Source organism: Marmota monax, unplaced genomic scaffold (genome assembly GCF_021218885.2).
Source record: "Marmota monax isolate L192 unplaced genomic scaffold, Marmota_monax_Labrador192_F-V1.1 WCK01_AAM20220418_F8-fsc00197, whole genome shotgun sequence".
Lineage (NCBI taxonomy): Eukaryota > Metazoa > Chordata > Mammalia > Rodentia > Sciuridae > Marmota > Marmota monax.
The window spans coordinates 3025191-3047189 of NW_026694815.1; the positions used below are offsets into that span (position 1 = coordinate 3025191).

At 39.5% G+C, this 21999-nt stretch overlaps 1 protein-coding gene and 1 long non-coding RNA gene across 5 annotated transcripts in view; one reads left to right on the top strand and one right to left on the bottom strand.

Moving 5' to 3' along the window:
• The window catches only part of Mtus1 (microtubule associated scaffold protein 1), a 141980-nt gene extending 121251 nt beyond the window's left edge, over nucleotides 1-20729 (bottom strand). The window contains exon 1 of one of the 3 annotated variants that reach the window (XM_046425956.2): nucleotides 20610-20729. The gene's annotated coding sequence lies outside the window, so the exon portion shown is untranslated. Of the gene's footprint in view, nucleotides 1-20172; nucleotides 20375-20609 lie in introns of those variants that run through there. The other 2 variants (XM_046425957.2, XM_046425955.2) reach the window with 2 other exon arrangements.
• LOC124080105 (uncharacterized) overlaps nucleotides 1-21999 on the top strand; it is a 101965-nt gene that overhangs the window by 56643 nt on the left and 23323 nt on the right. The window lies entirely within an intron of this gene.

A 21999-nucleotide genomic window follows, 5' to 3' on the forward strand; every position in this document is an offset into this window, starting at 1 on the left:
CTCCTCCTCCTCAGCAAAAAGGCACCAACCACCGTGCACCCAGGTTGCTCAGGCCAAAAGCCTGGGAGTTGGCCTTAAGTTGCCCCTTTCCTTTTCACCCCAAGCATAACTCCATTAGGTGCCACATTCAAAATGCATCCTCAGGGCCGAAGCGGTGGCTCAGTGGCAGAGTGTTTGCCTAGCATGTGTGAGACACTGGGTTTGATCCCCAGCACCACATTTAAAAAACTAAATAAACAAAATGCATCCTCAATGCAACTATTCCTCGCCTTCACTGCTATCCCCTGGGCTAAGCCACATTCTCTTTCTCCTGGACTACTAAACCATTATCCCCTTGTCTCCTTACAATATACTCTTCACTCAGCAAAAAAATAATCCTTTTGAATTATAATTCAGTTCATGCCCCTCCCCACTCTAAGCCTTCTTCTTCATGGTGCTGAAGATGGAACCCAGTGCTTCATACACACTAGGCAATATAGTTACATCCCTAGCCTCTCCACCCTGGTAATGGCCTTCTATCACACTAACCAAAGAAGGACCCACTGCTCTAGAATGATGTGAAGGTTTGGATGCATGCTCATGTGTTAAAGGTTTGATCCCCAGGGGGGCACTAATGGGAGGTGCTATGGACCTTTAGGAGATGCAGTCTATGGGAAGTCCTTAGATCATTAAGGGCATGTTCCTCATGTGGGACCCCTACTTGCCCTCCCTTTCTCTTTGCTCTCTGACTCATGATATAAGAACGCTACTCTGCCACAAGCTCCTGCCATGTGTCATCCTTGTCAGAGACCCAAAGTCAATGGGGCCACCTGATCTTAGACTGGAACTTCCAGAACCATGAGCCAAAATCAATGTAAGTTAATTGCCTCAAGTATTTCCTTACAGCGATGGAAAACTGTTTAACACAATAAGTAGCAACAGATTTAGTGCTAAAGGTGACAAGAAGCATTTTAAAAGGCACAGCAGTCTACTGCCATCCCCCCACACACACACCCCAAATTCGATGGCCTGCAAATCAGATCACACTGCATACACTCAACAGTCAATGCTGAAATGCTGTGGCAGAATCTCTGAAGTCAATGACCATCCATTCCTAAATCAATATGCATTCAAACAGAATACTCCTCCCCCATCTCATCAGATCTCCAAGATGACTCTGAAGGCTGAGGGAGAAGGGTGCTGCTCTAGGTCTTCTGACCATGTTTCACTTTCATGATTCAAAGTCATCTAGTCCATAAAGCTTCCACTGAAAATCTGTACAATACTGTATCTAAAGAGATATAAGGAAGAATGTTAAATAATCCTCCCCTAAATTTCAATCTCAAATGTATTGGCCTCTGTTTAAACATTCTATTGTCTGCAAGTTGTCAAACAATGCTTCACCTTGTGTTCCTAGGCAGAAACAAATACATCTGATGCTAAAACTACACATGCTACTGTTTAGATTCCTCAGACTTACTGTGATTAACTTTAAATACAAGAGTTTCTCCCAAGTTAGAATCACCTAGAAACATATACCAGAGTGAACCTATCTTCATAAAAGGAAGGGCCTCAATATTTACTGTTACTGTTTCTAAAATTTGTTCTAAAGTCAACCAGTAAAACTTCTACCTCCCCCTGCAGAAGCCAGGAAGAAAATTCAGGCTTCTCTCCCTCTGCACACCTGTCATTGGACAACACCCTGGCCCCATCGCCTCCCTTCTTATGTGATCATCTTCTGGCGGCAGGAAGGCCGTGGTGGATCTGTGCCATTCAGGCCCTCTTTGAAAGCTATTTTTAGGACAGCGGCCCCTCTGATTCCTAACTTGGCCCTAGATAATCATGAGGCAATCTTTAGAGAGAAGCCCTTCAGAAGCCAGGGAAGTCCTAATAATATTGGCAACATTCCTCTGCTAACACAGCAAGAATCTCCAAAGAGCCACAAAGGAGAGGACAGCCTCAACAAACCTGACTGTCCTCAGCTGGGCTCCTGTTTCACATGTATATGGTGCCTGGTATCCAGGATTTCATCAGGTTAGCAAATCAGAGATGGAAGAGAGGTACTACTCCTCTATGGAGGTTTTGAACCATGTGCCAGGAAACTGAAAACAACTCACAGATGAGAACGTGTCCTGGGCACTACCGACACTGAGATTTCAGATTTGTGGAACAGCATTGGAAAAAGATATTGAAAAAAATATCCAAAAGAAAATGTTAGTCATCCTTCATTTAAAAAAAAAAAAAGAGCATACCAAGACGATGTAGTAAGTTAAATATCCCCTGTGCTATTTATACATGTAACATCTATCAGTTCTAATTGGAACAGGCATTCCAGAAACAAACTATATCTGATGCTAAAACATCTAATCTTCTACACCTCTATAAAAAAAAGAACTGCAGTAATATAAATTTAAAGAACTCTAAGTTTGGCTGGGGATGTGGCTCAAGCGGTAGCGCGCTCGCCTGGCATGCGTGCGGCCCGGGTTCGATCCTCAGCACCACATACAAACAAAGATGTTGTGTCCGCCGAGAATTAAAAAATAGATATTAAAAAATTCTCTCTCTCTCTCTCTCTCCCACTCTTTCTTTAAAAAAAAAAAAGAACTCTAAGTTCAAAATAAATATTTGTTTGGCTTCTCCATCTCACTACTAAAATGAATATAAGAACCTCAAACTAGGCCTAAGTATATCAACTGGAATTTCATGGGAGAATGCATCTAAAACTATGGGAGAAATTTACATATTTCATTTTGCACCTTTCCTCCAAGGACTTTGTGTGGGATGGAGGGGGTATTAGAGATTTAACCCAAGGGCACTTTACTACTAAGCTCCAGTCTTTTTTATCTCTAAGACAGGGTCTTGCTAAGTTGTGAGGGTTTCACTAAGTTTCTGAGGCTGGCCTTGAACTTGCAATCCTCCTGCCTCAGCCACCTGAGTTGCTGGGATTACAGGAATGCACCACCACGCTGAGCTCCCTCCAAAGATATCTTAACATATCAAAACTGATCTCTGTTCTTTATCCCTAAGCTGAACTTTGTCAAGAATCAGAATATTTTTTTCTGAACACACAAACCCATGGTGTTAAAAATATCTGCTCTCCAGATTTTTGCTGATAACATTAAATGAAGACCTTATGAAACCCCTGAAGATAACACCTTTTATGTATCTGACTCAGGTTATAATTTTATAATAATTTTAAATAATTTTATATAAAATAAAAAAGATTCAGGGCTGGAGTTGTAGCTCAGTGGTCGAGTGCTTGCCTAGCATGTGTGAGGCCCTGGGTTCCATCCTCAGCACCATATAAAAATAAATAAAAATAAAGGTATTGTCTCCAACTACAACTAAAAAATAAATATTTAAAAATAAAGAAAGAAGAGTCACTCACTGGTCCCAGCTCTAGTAGTTAGCATCTGTTTACTGAGAGTCTCTGGCTCTAAATGTGAGTATACCTCTGTTTGTCAGGTATCCTTCCTTGCATCCACTTTGGAGCTGGAATTTCTGCTAAATGTGAGAGCAGTCTGGGAGAACAAAGTAATACCACATGGACCTCAGGAAGCAACAAATCCAGTGAAGTTCCCTCCCTTATCCTCACAAGCAAAATAAAATCTCACTGCTCCAATATTGGCTACTTTTTGCATTTCTTAGATGGTAATGCAAGAAGAAGGCACCTACCAGATCTCAGAATTTGTCCTCAATAGACATGGAAGAGCAGATGATATATTTTATAAAAGAAAAAAAAATTCTTACTATGCATGTTGTGCTATGAGAAGAATTTGGAAATTCATGAATCAGGTTTTGTCAGTTTTACATTTGTAAGGATGATGTGTTCAATTCAAAGCTCTCATCTCCATGAAATGGCCCTTGAGTCTGGCTCCTAATGGTATGATGTCTTAACTGACAGACTTTAAAAATCATTGGTATGTGAAAGTCAATGAAGACGGAAACATCAATAACTACCCTTGGCAATAAATTCAACAGAAACAGTTCGATAATATATTGACTTCATCCTCAGCTGTGGCCCACAAATTTCAAACTGACCAAGGCCAGGGTCATTGCTCCCAATATCATAGATCTATGAGTCCCGATGACCTGACAAATCAGCTCAGAGATGTTTGTTTTGTGTGTGCATGTGTATGTGTGGTGGGGAGCAGTTACCGGGCCCAGAGACACTTAACCATTGAGCCACATACCCAGCCATTTTTTTTATATATATATTTAATTTTGAGATAGGATCTCACCAAGTTGCTTTGGTCCTCACTAATTTGTTCAGGCTGGCTTTGACTTCCAGTTCTCCTGCCTCAGCCGCCCGAGCCACTGGGATTCCAGATATGAGCCACTATGCCTGGCATCAGCTCAGAGTTTAAAGACAGAGTTGCGGGTGATAAGGATTTTCACTTAAAGATGGGAGAGAAATGTCCTACCATACTAATCCAATTAGTATCTGTAGAATTTTAAGCCCCCCAATTTTTTTAAATGAGTAATTCCAGTCCTTATACTCATGCTTTTCTCCAAATGATTTCAACCCTGTGTAAAGTATTTTAATCAGATAAAATAACTTCTCTCCTTTTGGACACTAACTTCCTAACTTAGGTGTTAGAGGCAAGATAGCAGTGTGGTTTAACTAAATCCAGTGTGGATTACAGTTGAGGATAATGCTATTCTCTACATTTATATAAATATGCTTCAGTTAGCAACTTAAACCTTTTTCAATTTCCTTATCACTATTCTCTTCATATTACAGACTTCTGAGAATGAAATATTTCTTATGTAATTTTTATTATATTCAGAGTCTCCAGTTAGGCACATAAAGGAGTTTTACAATAGCACTTTGAACAGTCCCAGAGAAACTACAGGGGTTCACAATGGGGGTTGGTTCCCCCAGAAGCACTGCCAGTTTCCCCGCTTAACCCTGTTTCAGAGGAATCTTTCTCCACCAAGGGCTTTCAATCACTTGACAAATATTCCTTAACCCTCCACTGCTTTGCTAGGTGTTGGGCACAAAGTGGTGAACAAGGCAGACCCTGCCTTCAAGGGGCCTTCAATGGGCCTACAGTTAAGACAAGAAACTACAAGCAAACACTTACAAAAACTGCCCAAGTAGAGGTGACCAAAATCTAAGGGGACCTATGGGGACCTTAGGTCATGGATATGGAGGGAACGGTTAAGTGCAGCTCCTTGAAGACAGGGAAGCTTGAGCTGAAGATAAGGAGCAGGCAGGTGAGTATTTCTCAGCCTTTCAGATTTTATGGACTAGTAAAACTTTCCCTTCGGAACTCTGGAGAGACAACAAGGGGATACCAGCTTTTAATTTTGCCACCATGAGTATATCAGACAACTACTGTCAACACATTATAAAGGCTATTTTAACACAAAAATGGAGTATGTAAACCACTCCGGAAAGCAGTATGGAGATTCCTCAAAAAACTAGGGATGGAACCACCATATGACCCAGCTATCCAACTCCTTGGTATTTTTCCCAAAAGATATAAAATTGAGCTAGGCACAGTGGCACACACCTGTAATCCCAGTGGCTTGGGAGGCTGAGGCAAGAGGATTGCGAGTTCAAAGTCAGCCTCAGCAACTCAACAAGGCCCTAAGCAACTCAGCAAGACCCTGTCTCTAAATAAGATATTTAAAAGGGCTGGGGTGTTCAGTGGTTAAGCACCTCTGGGTTGGATCTCTGGTACCAACAAATAAAAATTTTTCAAAAAACTTTCTTAAAAGACCTAAAACTGGCATTACTAAAGCCATACTGAGACCTCAATACTTACAGCAGCACAATTCATAATAGCTAAATTATAGAATCAACCCAGATTCCCATCAATAGATGACTGGATTAAGACATTGTGGTATATATACCACGGAGTCCTACTCAGTCATAAAAAAGAATGAAATTATGGCATTTGCTGATAAATGGAGGTAAGTAAAGACTATCATGCTAAGTGAATAAGTCAAACACAGAAAATAAAAAGTTGAGTGCTTTCTCTCATATGCGGAAGCTAAAATAAAATAAAGGAAAGGGGGAGGGAAAGACAGGATAATATAAAGACTCAATCAAATATAAATTAATAGATGAGTGAAAGGAAGTCAAGTACAGTAGAAGAAGGAGAATGGGAGAGAGGAGGGAGCAGGGAAGGGAAAAGGGGATGGAAAAGAGGGGGGAATCATAAACTGAAGCAGATTTCCATGCACGTACAAGTTTGTAGGGGTGAACCCAACAACTCTGTATAAACATAAAGCTCTAATTTTTTAAAATTGGAGTACATAATTGCAGAATAAAAACATTCCTTTAGTTGGGTTATATGAATTTTGACTTTTGAAAACATGATCACCTTATATTTTCTCCATCTCACTGCATCCTAGTTAACATTTTGTCACCAAACGTCCGATTTACAATCTGCATTTGGAAGCTCTGAGCTAAGCAACAAAATGTCAGCAATGGGATATGGAGGACAGTTTGCAAACCTCCAGGAAGATCAAAGCAGGAGACCCACAGAGAAAGATACAGAGGCTGGTACTGACAGAGTCGATGGATTAGGAAAGGCCTGGGACACTTAAAGAAAGGGCAGTGTAGCTGACCTTGCCAGCAGAAGCCACAACAGGGACCACATTCACCAGCACACACCAACCCCACAGGATGCACAGGGACAGAGGCATCAAGGATCAGCCATGATCAGCTGCCTCAGAGACCAGAGGCCTAAAGGGCAGCACCTGGACCAGACCACTCTTATCCAGTGCCGCCATGTTATCAGGTTCCTCAGAATCCAGGTATCAACTCAGAAGGGCTGTACTGGGGAAGGAGAAGACACCTTCAAGAGAGAACAGCCCAAGATAGGAAGTTTAAATTGACCAAATTTAAATACCTGGGAGTGATGGTTTTAACCAAAAGTTACCTGGTGGTTGCTGTGTGTTCTCTATAAGAGAGATGAAACGGAGACCTGTGAGCAAGTTGGGTTAGAAAGAAATAAAATTCTACTTCTAAGTTGTACTGTGAAAGTCATACTGTGTAAGTGCTTCTGTGGCTGCTATAGTGACTGGGGCTGGAAGAAATGGACCCTCCCTGAGCACTGTTAAGGAGTTAAGGATCTAGGTTTAATACTAAGAAAAGTGAGGGTAGTATGTTTAATACCCAGCATCTAAACACATTTCAGGAGCAGCTCATGTTACGTTCAGCCCAGAGGACTTCTCCATAGTTCTTTGGATGACTTAAAAAGTCACCCACCTCAAACCAACACATACTGTTCTGTATCAAGGATATATTCTTTGGGAAGAAAATAAAAATAGAACTTTTTTAAAAAGGCTCTTTCCCAACACAGTTGACAGGTTTTGTGGAGCGAGGATGACCTAACAGCTGAGAAACGATCTGCAGCTTCTGAATATCAGGAGGACTGGCCAGAGAAAGAGCTGGTCAGCACAGTGCTCAGCACGGCAAGTGGGGACCTCCTCTCTCTGACACACTGTCATGCCTGCTTACTTGTGCACCATCAGCACTGTGTGAGGTCAGGGTGGGGAGTAAGCAGCCACCTCTTCCATGGACAAAGATAACATCAGGGCTCAGCTCTTCAGAGTCCACTGACAGTCCTTTGGACAGACAGGTCACAAGACAGTCACCTTCCCCATTCCTCCTCCCTTTCAGAGATGTTCACCTGATGTTTCCAGGAGAATAGCACCTTGCCCAAGAAAACAGTTAATGAATAGCAGCAATGGATATTAAGCCCAGTTCTTTATCTTTTTATTATTTTTTTAAAAGGAGTCTCACTATGTTACCCAGATTGGCCCTAAATTCCTTGGCTCAAGCAATCCTCCTTCCTCCTCAGTAGGTAAGACTGCAGGCAGGTACCACTGTGCCAAGCTCAAATGGGGAATCTTTTTCATCCTCCTCTCCACAATCACAAAATCACCTAACATGTGTAGCTCTTAAATGCACAGCAACAGGGGCTAGGGTTGTGGCTCAGTGGTAGAGCATTTGCCTAGCATGTGTGAGTCACTGGGTTCAATCCTCAGCACCACATATAAATAAATTAATTAATTAAATAAAGGTAAATCAACAACTAAAAAATATTTTTAAAAAAATACACAGCAACAGACCCCAAAGCCACCTGGACATGGAGGGTACACGTTTCTCAAGGAGCTCTCAAACTGACTCAGTAACTGAATTACATTGGCAAGCCAAAAATTAATCTTGACCTCATTTTCCTCATCTACAAAAACCAACATAACAACAACAACCCCTCTTACAGGACTGTTTTAGAGTTAAATGAAATTTTTGTAAACTTTCTAACATACATACCCAGTTGTTAGTTGCTGTGGTTGTAATGTTGACAACCTTGTCTGACAACCTTTATTATCGTCCTCACCGTGCTGATGACCAAAGCTCAACATCTTGTTCATTCGCCTGAGAGAACTTTCTGGGATGATAGACATGTTCTAAATCTTAACTGATGTATGGTTACATACAGGAATATTTATCTAAACTCATAATTATACACTTACACTAGGTGCATTTCATTTCATGGTACTTAATTTTATCTCAATTTTTTTTTTCAAACATCACATGGCCAGTAAACAGCAATGTGCAGCCAAGCACAGTGGTGCATGCCTATAATCCCAGGACCTCAGGAGGATCTCAAGTTCAAAGCCAGCCTCAGCAACTCAGTGAAGCACTAAGCAACTTAGCAAAACCCTGTCTCAAAATATAAAACATAAAAAGGGCTGGTGATGTGGCACAGTGGTTAAGTGCCTCTGGGTTCAATCCCTGGAACAACAACAACAACAAACAAAACAAAAAAAAAAAAAAAAAAAAAAAAAAACAGCAATGTGCATTCTGACAGATCCAATACTTCATGTCAAAATTTACATTTTTTTTTCTGGTTCTTGTTCTGAAATCTGCTTTCCAACTAATCATTCCTACCCATTTGAAACTTCGGAATGTTCATTATACCAATTAACTGCTAATTTATCTGTTCTACTTATTCAGAATTTTAGCTTTACTGTTACCTCCTAAATATATTCACCCAGACCTTTCTATTAAATGTAGGTCTCTGGACACAACTCTTTAAGGGCACTATAGCCATAGACTGCATCTCCTTAAAAAGCAGGTCAGGACCATGTGCCAGTTGCCTACAGTCTCAAGCCAACAGACTTCTGATGACTCAAAAATGTATTTCTCAGCCTTAGTCAAAATCCCTAAAACTATTTATTGAGCAAATAAATATAAAGAGCTAGTCTCAATACTACTAATAGAGAAGTAAACAAAATTAAGGTCTAATTAAGGTCAAAATTTTGGCTATTACATCATAAATAGATAATTTTCAGAAGTCCACTGAAAAGTAGATCTCTTTCCCCATGAAAATCAGAAATGAGAGTCAAAACAACAAAACCAAGTTCAAGAGCAGTATTGAGCCAGTATAGAAAGAACTGTTCAAGCTGGGCATGGTGGTGTACACCTGTAATCTCAATGACTCAGGAGGCTGAGGCACAAAGATCGTAAGTTCAAATAAAAAAATTTAAAAGTTAAGGATGTTACTCGGTAATAAAGAGCCCCTGAATTCAATCCCCAGTACCAAAAATTAAATAAACAAAAAAAAAGAAGAAGAAGAAGAAGAACTGTTTGTAAAAGTAAATAACAAAAACTAAACCACCATGCATACCCAGTACCCATTGAGAACAATGTCAAGGACTATACAGTTGGGCCAAAGAAATGACTTGAAGACTTTGCATGCTTTTTGTTTGTAAAATTACATATAGTTCCCTAGAGAAATTACCCAAGAAATAGCACAAGCAATTTGAGGGAAATGAGGTAGGCCAGGTAGGTGGGCAGAGTTTAAAGCTAAAATAAAATATTTTCCAGAAAGGGCTATATGACCATGAATAGCTCCTTGTTCAAAACCTTTGGACAGGTATCACATCTCTTCAAAGTCCACTTGGCTTAAAGGAAATAATTTTCCACTTGAATCATGCCAAGACCAACTGAAAATCGTCACTGTGTGGGGTTACGCAAGTTGGCGCCTCACCTAGTACCTCCCAACCTTTATTAAACATCAGCTTCCTGTATCCTTCACTTGAAAATGATTACGTTAGGCTTTCCATTGGCTAATAAAAGTTTTTGAACAGAAGATCAACAAATGTACACATATAACTCACTTTGGTTAGGCAAAAGGACTGCCAACTTCCAGAAAAGGGTCTACTGTTAAAGTCCCAACACTCTACCTTTCTTAGACAACACCTGGTAATAGAGAGCTGATGACTTTCAGGGCTAGAAATGCGACCCAGGGTCTCAGGTGTAACCGGTTTCATGGGGCATTCATCTCTTCCCAGTTCCAACTGACATCAGGCCTCACCTTTTAGCTGAATTTCCAGGGAATTATCCCTATACATACACCCCAATAATTACCTGCCTCTGTGTAGCTTAATAAGGAAATAGGACTCGTATTCTTATAGAAGAAATTATTTCAAATATCAGTCCCTATTCAACATGACTGGACAGCTAATTTATGAAATGGGATGAAATCAGAAGATCCAAATGATGGTTCTTTCAGAATAGTCTGAAAGCTAAATTCTTATAGCAATGAAATACAATGTAATAATATGTAACTGTCAAATTTCCATTTGTGCTACTAATCTAAATGACTTCCAACATTTAACATTCTGTATTAATGTTCTGTGGTTAGAAAATGGAACAATAATGAACCATAATTCTAAGCTATGTCATCTGAATTTTTATATTCCAAACCATTGCATAACTTGGATCCCACTTCAACACCAATATTTAGAAAACAAAAACCTGGAAATACTAATTTATTACATTTTACTGACATTAAAGCTCGTCAAGTAAGAGTACTGTGTTGGGAGTAGAGAATGAGTAGAAGTCTTTAGTACCAGTCCTTAACTTAAGACAAAACATTTATTCAAATAGTTCTGGTCCCCAATTTCCTTCTGTGTCAAACAGAGCTATCATGACCTGCTCTGCACAAATCACTGACATGCTTACTGAATGAAAATGTTCTTAATGTGTTATATTAACAAGGTGCTTTCCAAAAACATAATTTCACTTTGCCTCAAAAAATAAAAGTTCAGAATCTCTTTAGTATTTAAACATATAAATAGTAAGATTTTACAATTTATATTCTTGAACATTTTGGACTAAGTTAAAGCTTAATTATTAGAATAGGGGCCCTCAGTTCTTTAAAATCCACAAGAGCATTATTACTTCAAGAAGTGATGACTCAACTCTAAGTACTTTTAAAATGTGTGGATAGAAAACTGGTAACATAATATACAGACTTTAGCAAAGGTGAAAGTATCTGCTTGGATTTAAAAAGATACAGCTCCAATCTAAAAAAATATGAGCAGGTCACTAAATTCACAGCTCTAAAGAAAACCAAAAGGTAACAAAACCAAAAGGTAACAAGAATAAATGTCAAATGCTACTGTATAAACCAAATCTTTAAAAGGAAAAGGGAAAGTTATCAGGCTCCTTCCTAATAATTTGATTCCAATAGAGAGCACCAGCAAGTTTAAGCAACACCTTCACCAAAGCCAAGTCAAGGAAATTAAGAAAACAACTTATGAATCAGAAGAGATTTAAAACAAATGAGATTATTAGCACCTATTGATCTTCTGTATACCTGGCACTGTGACAGAATAACCCCAAGAGATAGCACCTTAGCCATGAGGTACTGATGAGGCACCTGGGGTGCAGAGGTAATGAAGTAACTCATGGAAGGTCACCCAGCTGACATAGAAGACCTGAGACATGAACCTGACTGTGTCTAATTGCTCAGTTTTTGCACTCTCCATTACATTCCTGTTCCAAGTGTTCTGATACTCATAACATTTTTTCCAATTTTATAACAAAGTATCTTTCCAAGGTCTCATACCTGAGGTCAGGGTGAGCAAAACCTAGCTAATTGTAGAAATACCTCTATTTTAGCATTCCAAATTCAAAAGCAAAAGAAGAAATGCAATACTCAGTACTGGACGGTGGGGAAGAGGGCAAATTATTCAAGCTCAAAATACCTTTTACTATTGAAGTAGAAAATAATTGTCCTATTATTATATATTAGTAAGGTTATAAATTTTGAATTTCAGTTTCATTTGATAAATTAAAACTTGCATTTTTATAATAGTCCAATCTGCAATATAAAATGGTTTACATTTTTTCATAATAAAAGAAACAGGTTTTTTTCCTATCTCCATTCCACTTTTATTGATTAGATCCTTATTTTCACATTGAAATTAAGAGTTAGTAAATCCCTCTGCAATAGTTCCCATTAGTGTCTTCCTAAAGCAACATCAATGAGATGTTGACAGAAATATTTCTTAAATGTTAAACAACAAATTTGTTAGTACTTACTTGAGAGCATTAAATTGAGTTCAATAATGAAGAATTCTAGAAATCAGATGTGTGATTTGTATGGTGGCTCATGCCTGTAATTTCAGTCACTCAGGAGACTGAAGCAGGAGGATCACAAGTTCATGGCCAGCTTAGGCAAATTAGCAAGTCCTTATTTCAAAATTAAAGAAAAAGAAAAGAGAGCCAGAAATGTAGCTCAATGATAGACCACATGCCTAGAATGCACCAGGTCCTGTTCAATCCCCATTACTGTATCGAAAAAAAAAATCTAGCAAACTACCAAAAGGTTTTATAGAAATGCAAAACTACTCTGAAACACAAATATTAAATACTATAGGAGAAAGAACAATCTCAGCGTGAAAAGTCATCTGAATTCTCCTCTATAAGTTGTAAAAGACATAGTTCTTTAAACAGAAAACAGCCCAAGTTGGTATTCAAGAGAAATCATCAACTTGTGATTTTCTGTGTAAGTGGAGAAAGTAATAAATTATCACAAGTGGAATCAATTCTGTGTAAGAGTTTGCACATGGGTATGGCAGATGTCCTGAGAAAGGCTCTTCCTAACAAAAAAGTAACTCAGAAGGAACAGGATCCTCTGCACCTTCCAGCTCTGTTACTCTGCTCCAACGTCATCCTTCCCAGAGAGACACAGGAAATAATTGTCCTATGATTATATATTAGTAAGGTTATAAGTTTTTGAATTTCAGTTTCATTTGATAAACCTCCTTTGTCCCTTTGCTTGTCCAGTATGTAACTTGGGATGAGGGGTGAGAGCAAGAGAGGTCAAGGAGAAAAGTGGGGAAATGAGTAAGGAAATTCATACTTCTGGATTAAAAGACCTTCTACTAATTAACTGCAAAAAATAATTTTGAATTTCCATGTCATCAGAACTCTATATGATTTATCAGGCTACATCCATCACAAATAATTATAAAAGTACAAATGTTCCCAGTACTGTAAAGTTCGAACTCTATCTTCAAAAGCCTTACAAAATGTAACAAGAAGATATTGGAGAACTAGCTCAATGGTAGAGCACTTGCCTAGTATGCTTGAGGCCTTGGATTCAATCCCTAGTATATATTTTTTAAATGTGTATATATATATTTTCACCTACACGGAGAAAATATACATATCCATTCATATATTGGAAAAATTAACTACCAAACAGTATTCAGAGAAATTAAGTAAAATCAGAGTACAGTATTAAGTGTTTTTGCTTTTCAGCTCTTCTAGTAAGAAGGAAAAGAGTCATGATGATTATAATCAAGAATGTCAAAACAACCTGTTTACCAAAATTTGGTGGGAATTATGGCACAATAACAACTTGGGAAATAATTCCAACAACAAAGAGAGTAACATCCTCAGAATTGGGGCCAAATGCTTTTCATATCTGTGCCCTGGTACAAGATTTGGACCATAGAAAGTGCTTGAATCAGGACTTGTGGATGATGAAAATCAAATATAATATTCAAACAGCAAAGATTCTTTTACTTGCCATTTAACATGAAAACACAGCCCTAACTATATACATAAAGGGCTTGGTTCTGCATGTGAGGCTGACATGGAAGATCTAATAAAACAAGTGCATTTTTCTCAATAAACAGGTCCTGATATAACTCAGCCTTTTTAACCCACTTCTCATTTCTCCAATCCATCTTTCTCTACCAGCATGATGCACTTCTGCCAGGTTCACTGCAGTTAAAGCCTATTGGATCAGATTAGTGACAGGCAAATATGGTTCAATTACGTAATGTGTCTAAGAATGAGAGGATTACACTATATAAGTTTACTGTATAATAAAAAAAATACAACTTTTTATGACTCTAGATGATTAACTGGTATTCCGGTAAGTACAACTCAACTACTTGACAGAGAGGTGGGGGAAGAGGGCAGATCTATGTTTGAATACCATCCCTTAGAATGCTTGTATCTACACTGGCTTCTATTTTTATTTCATCAAGCTAGCCAAATGAGCTCTGATTGAAAAGGACCTGCAGTTTCAACATGCTATCACTAATCATTAATAATCATTTAAAAAAAAGATAAATATGAAAGAAAATTAATTTCTTATATGCAACTGAACACTACTAAATACCTCATACGAACTGCTTATCGAAATAAGGTGAAGAAATATTGACTTTTCCTTCAGGATTGGTATATAGCACCTGTAAATAACACCTGAGTTAATTATTACCAAGGCTCCAATGTAGGGGAAAAAATAGGAGATAAGCTAACAACCCAATAGTCAAGACTAAAGAATACAGTCATAAATGTGATTTAAGCTATATGTTTATTTACATAAGAATATACTCTTACACCTCTTCTTCCTATTCTTCTAGTAAGTATGGATATTTCACAGAAGGACTCCTTTCACAATGCCAATTTAAGTTTCTGCAATATCTTAGTTAATAGCAGACCATCATGGTAATTGTGATAGGCCCTCAAACTTAAATTTTCTTTTGTATCCAATTTTCTTAGCACTCAATTTGTTCACAACACAGATATATAATTAAAAGAATGATAATAAGGTAATTTTTAAAGTTTTAAAAGCCCATTCCAGCCAGGCTCAGTGGTGCATACCTGTAATTCCAGTGACTTAGGAGACTGAATCAAGAGGAATACAAGTTCAAGGCCAGCCTCAGCAACTTGGGAGACCCTGTCTCAAACAGAAGTACTAGGGATACAGCTCAGTGGCAAACCACCCCTAGATTCAACCCCCAGCACCAAAAATAAAATATTTTTAAAAATGGGAATAAAAAAACATTGCAAAGCATCTTACCTAGAAGACCCATGTGTTCCTAGTCTACCCCTCTGTTCTGCTGTGCTGGTGGGAAGCACTGAAATCTGGTTTGAAAAGCCTGCTTTGACCAGAGGTCTCTACACTGTGGGAAACTGAGCAGAACTATCCTTCCTCTTGGCACAATCCTTATTGACACATGAAATCAGTATAGTTTCAGGCACAGTTACAATGCCTGGAAGTCATTCCTTGCAACCTCTTTGCCCCTTTGCAGCTAGTCTAAGGAACTTAGGACCTGCACTTCATCTTTTTTTCATTGCTCAAAAAGATTCTACTCAGCCAGACACATGCCTATAATCCCAGTGACTCAGGAAACTGACACAGGAGGATCACAAGTACAAGGCCAGCCTCAGCAATGTGAGGACACCCTGCCTCAAAAATAAAATAAAAATAACAAAGAAGTGAGGATGTAGCTCAGTTCTAAAGCCCGTAGGTTCAATCTCCAGTACACACACATACACACAGATTCTAGTCAACTTTACACAAATAGTAAGCACGTTTCCTCAAGAGAAACTTCAAATGACTTTAAAACTATATTCCATTGTGAAGTTGTAAAACTAAGTTCCTAAGTTACAATGAAGGTAAGAGGTATGGTTTTTCTTGTTTTATTCATGTAACTAATGTGTACACATGAAAATCCTTGAGACACGGGCCTGACAGCAAAACTTAAAAGCATTTTATCTTTGAATAAATACATTTTCAGTACTCAATATGGTATTTGAGCTACAGTGCAAGGAAAACCTACTAGCTTTAATGAACAAATTAAGTTGTCTTGTAAATCTAAGATTTATGTGGAAATATGTACTTCTGAAGTGTTTGAAAGCTATAAAGTGAAGTACCTCTAGGTATTACCTTATTTACACTCAATTGGTTGAGCAAATCTTTCTTCCTCAATTGTGTAACACTATACATCTGAAAAATCACAAATACAAACTGGTTTATGGTGTACAAAAATGAAGCTTACAGTATTTATTCACATAGTAAAGATAGACCCTCAAATCTGTCATCCCCAAAATAAAAAACTTTTTTTTTTTTAATCTTGGGCCAAGTGAACAAGAAAGTTATTCATTAATATCATCATAGAAAACTGCCCACATGAAAGAGTAGTAGTAACTGCTGACTTCAAAGAATACTGAGAGCATTTTTTAAAAAAAAAAATTAACTATCATCAGAGCAATCTTTAATTAAACTTGGTTTAGGAATAAAATTTTTAGAAGAAATCGCTACTCCAATTACATTAGGCTATCATAACTCAAGCATGGAGACCTCTGGTCAAAGCAGGTTTTTCAGAACCAGATTTCAGGCTAGCTGAGTTCTTACCATGAGACCTGGTTCCTCTTTTCTGTAGAATGTGATCACTCGTCCTCAGCTCCCATTGCTTACTTCCTCTGAAGGCCACAGTCACCACTGCCCACATACCTGCCAGCTATAGGGCCACCTCCTCCTAGGCCTACTCACCTCCAGAGAAAGTCTGCCACCAAACACCAGGAGTACTAACCTCATGCTCACAGCCCAAATAGTACCCCGTGGCTTACCCCTGGGCTCTAAAGATTGGGGGGCGGGAGAGAATGCATGGATTCAGGCTGTGATGGAGAACTCATGCGGTTCAATGAAGCCTTTGAAAAGTCCTCAGGAAATATTTAAACTTCCATAGTATATATAGAAAGATAAGTTTGAGAAATCAGGAAGGTTTTTTGTCCCCTTCAAACAAATAGTTTAATCTATGAACAGTGTTGGAAATTAGTTTGGGAAAAACTTTACTGTCAAGACATCAAGGAAAGTCTCATATCAACAATTCTGTAAGAAACTACAATAACTAATAGCAAAAGAGTCTGACAAAATTACACTAGAAATGGACGAATGGAAACAAAGGAATCGTGGGCCTGCTTTGTATAATCACAACAAATCTAAAAGGTTTTCAATGTCTGGGATTTGAAACTTCCTGCTTTGATTTCAAAGAACGTTGTTTGCCAGTCTTGACAATTTCTCGCCAAAAAATGCAAGAAGTTCTGCAATATTATATACTCTAGAACATAGATTCCAACCCATTACAACAGCTTCCAATTCAGAATTTGAGGAGGAATTCTTTTCACAAAAGTATTCTACCACTTTCACACACAGTTCTTAAACATAATTTAGAAGTGTTAAGAATTCTGTCTCGAGAATGTCAATAGATTTAGTAATGCTGAGTACAGAACTTTGTTGATCAACACCACTATAAATGCTTACAAGGCAAAGACTGAAATGGAAAGATTATCTTCAATATGATGGCAAAAGTTTTCTAACAATCCATAAAGAGCTCTTATGAATTCACAGAAAGACATTAATGTTCCAAGAAAAAATGTGGCACCATATCCAATTAAAAAGAAAGAAAACCACTGGACACAGTGGCACACACCTTTAATCCCAGCAACTCAGGAGGCTGAGGCAGGAGGATTGCAAGTTAGAGGCCAGCCAGGGCAACTAAGCAAGACCCTGTCTCAAAAAAAAAAAAAGAGTGGGGAAGTGAGGATGTAGCTCAATGGTGGAAGTGCCCCTGAGTCCAAACCCCAGTAACAAAAATTTAAAAAGAAATAAACCAAAAATATTTTTTGTTGTTCAACACCATTTGTAACCAAAGAAAATGCAAATTTAAATATTGAGGTAGCATCTTTCACCTATAAAGCTGGCAAGAATATTTCTTCCTTTTTTAGGGATGATCCATGTTAACAAGTACTCTCACAGAATGCTGATAAACATTACTTTGGTTAAAACTTTTTTTTTTTTTTTTTTTGAAAACAAATGCTTATCAAGAGACTTTGAACTATGAACTGTTTTTCAAGGACTCCTTCCTAATATATCCTGTCCCAAAGTTTTTAAAAGGATGATTTTTCTAAGAGTATATTTAATAATAGTAACTGGAAATAAACAGAAGTTCAGCTGTTAGAAAATGGTTAAATAGGAGCTTGGGGTTGTGGCTCAGTGGTCGAGAACTTGCCTAGCATGTGTGAGGCACTGGGTTCGATTCTCAGCACCGCATATAAATAAATGAACAAAATAAAGGTCCATCAATGTCTTTAAAAATTTTTTTAACAAAAGAAAATGGTTAAATAAACCGATACAACTATAGAATAAAATACTGCATAAACACTAAAATAAGGTTTCTGAAGACAATGTCATGAGAAATTTTTATGATATGCTAAGCAAGAAAAAAATGGCATGTATATTGGTATATATTATAGTAACAATTTGTTTTATATATTAACATATACAAAGAAAATGTTAATTATACCTTTAGGTCAGTAGTACAATTATTTAACTCTTGCACTTTTCTGAATCTTCTAATTTTTATATATCAAGCATGCATTACTTTTGAAATCATAAGATAGTTAACAGGACTATTAAATGACATTAAAAGCTCAAGTCTAATAATTGGAGCTTAGCTTCCAAGAAATACTATAAGAAATTTATCTAGAATTTCATAATCCTATTAAACACTCTAAAAGTCAACTTTAATTTATTGACATTTAATTAAATGATGCAGACCTCTACCAAACACTATTTTCTCTACAAGAACAGATGTTGGAGGCTGGGGGTATACCTTGATAGGATAACAGGCACAAAACTGATCTCCAGCCCCACCCCACCACCAAAAGCCAGAAAGAATAGGTGGGAAAAGTTGGTGCAAATTACATAAAGAACTGCATGTTACATGTTATTTTAAACTAAATTCGACTCCTATGAGGGTTTTTTATTTTTTTAATAAGCAAATAAGGTTTTGGGTATAACTTTCTTTATGGAATATATATAGTACTTAAAGAAAAATTCTATAAAAGCAATTTTCCACATTGTAAAGCTATGTAAGTAGGGTACCGTTTTAATTTAAAGTCCATCATATCCTGCTGTAATCATCCCTAAAAATGTTGGTCTATGTAACCACAATTTCGATTATGCAGTTCCCTTTGGAGTTACCCATACACTATTATCTGGGTGTAGTTAGATTTCTTAAAAAGGTCATAGCTTCCAGGTAGCAAGGTCTGGTATTTCTTTTTTTTTTTTTTTAACCCCCCCCCACCACCACCCCCATAGATTTCTTCCTCTCCCAGGAATTCACTCCTTAAAACTCCACTCCTACCCACTCCCATCCCCAGAGCTGTGATTTAGTGTGATGATTGAATTCCAATCACCTGGCAAAACATGAAAGCTCTCACCCCTCTTGTTTGGCCTAAGATTTTGGTTTTATTCAAACAAACAAAATACACTGGATTTCCTTGCTTAGAACACTGACTGCTTAAAATAGTATTTAACGGAATAGGTGCAACTATGCAGGCAGGCTAAATGAATAATTAACCTCTTCATTCCCCCTTCTAAGGTTAATTATTCCAAGTCAAAATCTACAAATGACCTAGCAGAAAAGAGTATGTCTTAAGATTAGGGGGAGGGGGAGGATTAGGGCAAAAAAGATTTATCTAAAATAAGTTCAACTCCTAAGTCCACTAATTACTATTGAGTAGTCAATAAGGTGGCCTTAACTAGGAGTGGATTTTTCTAGAGAGCTTGAAAAGTACAAACGAGCCGCAGGAAGTAATGAGGCATAGCGAAAAGACTTAGGAACTGCAGCAACCCCCATGTCTCCCACATTTTCAGCCCAGATTCCCAAGCAAACCTCCCAGCGGGAAGGCTGGGGTCGCTGGCCCCGGCGGTTCAAGTGCCGGGTGGGCGGCTTCTGGCTGGGGGTACAAGCTGGCGTATGGGCTTCACCCAGTCTAAGTGAACCGCCCCCCCCCATCACCCCAGCCGGTCACTTTCAAGGTGACAGCGACAAGATCCGCATCCGTCCCTTCCGCAGGAGCTGCACTGACCCCACGTGAGAACTGCCTCTGCTCCGCGGAGCTACCCCCCCACCTTCTCCTCCAACTTTGGCACACCCAAATACGCGCCCGGGGCTTCGGAAACTAGTCCCGTCACCACCAGTCAGTTGCATTGACCGCGTCCCCCTCGGAGAGATCGCCACCGCGGCCAGGCTGGGCGGCGGGAATCTACTCAGCTCTGCACTTACCCGCAGCGCCTCGGAGCCAAAGCCGAGCCCTCGGGAGAGCAGCGGCAGAGAGAGCGCTCGGAGCCCGGGCGCCCTTGGCACTCTAGGCGGGGGCGCTCCAGGCCGACCCCGGGAGGACGGCGCGGCGGCGTGTGCACCTGAGGCGCGCGGCTCGGCCCCCAGCCCAACTGCACCCCGGCGGCGGCAGCAACGGCTGCCAAGCGGGAACCCGGAGTCCCGGAGTCTCGGCCTCCCCGCCTCCCGGGCTGCCAGGGGGTGGAGCAAGGGCGGGGAGTTGGGAAAACTTGTAAATAGAAAAGCTCAGCGGTCTCAGCTCCTCAACCCGCCGCGGCTCTTTCGGAGCGGACCCCTCCTCCGTCTCTCAGCGGGAGACCCAGGACAGGCGAGGTTCAAGAGGGCTGCGCCCCGAGAAACTTGAGAGACGCGCGAGGCGGTACCTTGAGGCGCGAGCCAGGGAGACTCCTGCTTTTCTTGGCTCGACGAGGCTCCTCTCGGCAGGTTGGCGGGCTCTGCTCGCTCCCTCCTCTCGCGCTCCCGTGTCCCAATCCCGAGGCCCCGCGCGCTCCCGGGCTAAGAGCGAGCGCGCCCCCACGCCGGAGGCGTCTACCCACGAAGGTGCTGCACCTGTTGCCACGTGCGACGCTGGGCCGCGGGATGCTGCCTGCGCACCTGGATAAAGCGCGAGTCCCCAGACCACACAAGTCCTCCGGGCGACCAAAGCTCTGCCAATGCTAGGTACCTAGGGCTGGCCGGGGTACACAGAGGATCAGCCTCCCGCTCCTCCCCTCTGACCACCAGTGTTCTTATGAGCCCTCTGACCTCATGACAGACGTGGGGTCAGTGCATCAAGGGGTGGTGGAGATAGGAGGTGGGAGGGTTGCAAGGAACCAACAGCGAATGTCTCTTTGTGGTTCCGACTGACCGTCTGTATTTGTCTTCATAGTTCTGAGAGGTTTATTAGCAAACACCTATTAAAGAAATGAGCACTCCAGCTGTTAGATCTTAATATAAAAAGTGGGAAGGAGTGTAGAACACCGGAGAGAGAAACGGGGCCCACCCACTTTTCCCTAAACACAAACTGAGTCTTTGCTCTTTGCTTGACTAAGCAAATTTCATCCAAAGCTATTTTCAGCCCATAAAGTGTTTTCTTCTATAAGGCATATTTCGAATACAAAGCTTTTCCAAAGATAATATTCTGCCTATGAGAGATATAACATTAATGAACCATTAAATGTCAGACAACCTGAATCCAATTTTTAAAAACAGTTTAATTACCTTACTGGAGTTTGCTAAAAGCACTTTAAGTAAACTTATTCTGAGGGGAAAAAAAAATCTGAAGATGCTGTATTTCATAGTTGCCTATACCAAGAATATTAGATGAACTAACAAACAGATGTGTTGTTATTTATAGTTGTACACTCTTTTCACATATACAATGGTCCATTATTTCTTCATGAGACCCAGGTGTATATAGGTCAGATTATTATCTTCATTATTCTGAGTGAAGAAATTGAAGCTCAGAAAGGTCAAATGACTTGCACAAGGTCATACAACTAGTGAGGAGCCAGTGCAAACCCAGGAGGCCCAACTCCTAGTCTTATTTTATTCCATTATATAATGACACCTCTCACTTGTTTTTGAGGTCCCTGTTACAAAGACAGACACATAACTAACATGATCTATGACTTTTAAAAGAAGCCATGTGATTAATTTTAAAGAGAAACAACATTAAGCACCATTGGATGATTCGCCCATACACACACACACAAAAAAAAAAAAGGAAAAAAAGCCAGGGATGTTTCTGCAAGTCATGAGACAATTATGCTA